This window comes from Seriola lalandi, unplaced genomic scaffold (assembly GCF_002814215.2).
Source record: "Seriola lalandi dorsalis isolate HSWRI2012SDOR001 ecotype SW California unplaced genomic scaffold, Sedor1 jcf7180002002109, whole genome shotgun sequence".
NCBI classification, from domain to species: Eukaryota; Metazoa; Chordata; class Actinopteri; order Carangiformes; family Carangidae; genus Seriola; species Seriola lalandi.
Window position 1 is genome coordinate 1 of NW_019472765.1, and position 2,199 is coordinate 2,199.

Genomic DNA, 2,199 nt, shown 5'->3' on the forward strand with positions numbered 1-2,199 from the left:
ATAGATAGATAGATAGATAGATAGATAGATAGATAGATAGATAGATAGATAGATAGATAGATAGATATTCCGTGAACTAAGATGGCACAAATCTAAACAAGATACCACATCCATATGAAGAGAAAAAAACTCAAGGATGTAATTTCATGTTTTTAATTGTACAAAAAGTCTTCTTATTAGCAGGCTTAGTTTACATCAGTGAGTCACAGGATTCAGGTACATTACAGTATATTATCTGCAGTGATGTTGTTCTCAAGTGAAACATCATCTTTCTGACAAAATGTTAAGAAAATGGGAAGATGAAAAAGTCTATATGTAAATGCATCTCAAAATAAAGTCCGAAACACACTGTATTAATGGGACTGATGAAGCTGAAACTTGACACATCCACACATGTGCTATCACATCAGAGAACTCCTCCTTGACTCCTCAAAGCTCAAGGACAGAGTAACTGTTCCACTGCCAAAGCTCACCCTTGGCTTATGCTTTCCTGAAGTCGGGTCACAGTCATTGCCGTTGGTCTTGAGGCTGATGGATGAGGACGGAGTCGAGGCAGAAGATCCACCAATGCTGTTGGACTTTTTTCTTGAAGCTGTGCTATGTTTTAGTGTAGCTTTGGCAGCCACTTTGAAAGCGTGGGCTGCGGTGCTGCATCGGACTTCCTCAATGGTGTTCCTGGATGGTTTGAAGAGAATGATGTAGACCTTGTTGAAGAAGATACAGGCCAGCATCCCAAAACTGGATGCCAGTATAGCAATGACCTCCACAGCTGAAACAAACTTGCCGTAAGTACTAAAGTAGGCAGGGATGAAAGAGATCCAAACAATAAAGAATATAAGCATACTAAAAGTGATGAACTTAGCTTCTGTGAAGTTTTCTGGAAGTTTCCGTGATTTAAATGCAAAGAAGAAACATATAGCTGCCAGGAGGCATGTGTAGCCAATAAGAAACCCAAGAGCCATCACAGAGCCCTCGTTGCAGGTGATAAAAATGATCTCATCAATGTCATGATTCCTGTAACTGGAAGGAGGGGCATTGTAAAGCCAAACCACACATATCATGACTTGGACAAATGTGCACAGAAACACCAACAGAAACTGTAGGTTTAATCCCCACCATTTACGATGGAGACTTGTAGGGATCTTAGCCTCAAATACCAAAAGTACTCTGTTAGTTTTCACAAGGATGCAGGAGATACAGAGAACAAAACTGATCCCAAAGGCAGGTTGGCGTAAACGGCACGTCCAATCCTGCGGCTCGCCAATGAAGACAAGAGAGCTGGAGAAGCAACAGATAAGTGAGAACAGGAGGGCGTAGGACAATTCTCGATTTGTGGCCTTAACTATTGGGGTGTTGCGAAATCTGACAAAGACTGCCATCGCAAAGGCTGTCAAGACAACACCCACCACTGCACATATGGCCAAAGCTATCCCGAAAGGTTCTGTCCAAGAGAGAAACTCAATTTCCTTCAGGAAGCAGAATGTGTGGTTCCCATTGGACCAGGAGTTATTTGGACACTTGGTGCAAACACTGGCATCTGTGTAAATAAAAAAATGGTGTGTGTTAAAACTGCAATAGTAGACGTAACATTAGTAGAATGAGATGGTGAATGTTTGGATTCTTAATACCTCTATGATTACTGTACTCTCCATCTGAGCACTCAGTGCATTCAAAGCAGCATGTGGGCATACTATCTATGATCCCCTTTCTGGTGCCAGGTTCGCAGTCCTCACTGCAATTAGAGAATGGCACCTATAGGATGTGAAATGGACAGAAAGGATGCATGAGAAAAAGCAGAAGATAAACTTAGAATGGATGTAGCTGCACATATGTGGTCACTCATAGTGATCAACCTAAGTGTTTTAGCATTTTTCATTTCACTGTTTCGGTTTTACAGCCATCAAATATACTGTTGATTAAGTTCATTATTACTGCTGTTAATAGTCTTAATTCCATTTGATTAAATAGCTGTATGCTACCTGCCCAGACAAAGCTAGCAAGTAGCTAGTGACCACATCAGAGCATTTAGCAGCTAAAGAGCCAGATATTTCTCTCAGGAGTTGGTGGAGAACAAATAGGGGCTAAAATGAGAGTGAATATTTGACTTTCAATCCTCAGGTGGACACAAACATGACTCCAGTTTATTGCTAATGTTACTCCATGTCTGCCAGATTTGTCATTGATTGCAAACATGTTCAC

General features: G+C 41.1%; 1 pseudogene; it reads right to left on the reverse strand.

The window, feature by feature from the left end:
- Positions 1-264: 264 nt before the first annotated feature.
- Positions 265-1,652, reverse strand: LOC111665202 (extracellular calcium-sensing receptor pseudogene; annotated as a pseudogene).
- Between the last annotated feature and the right edge of the window lie 547 nt (positions 1,653-2,199).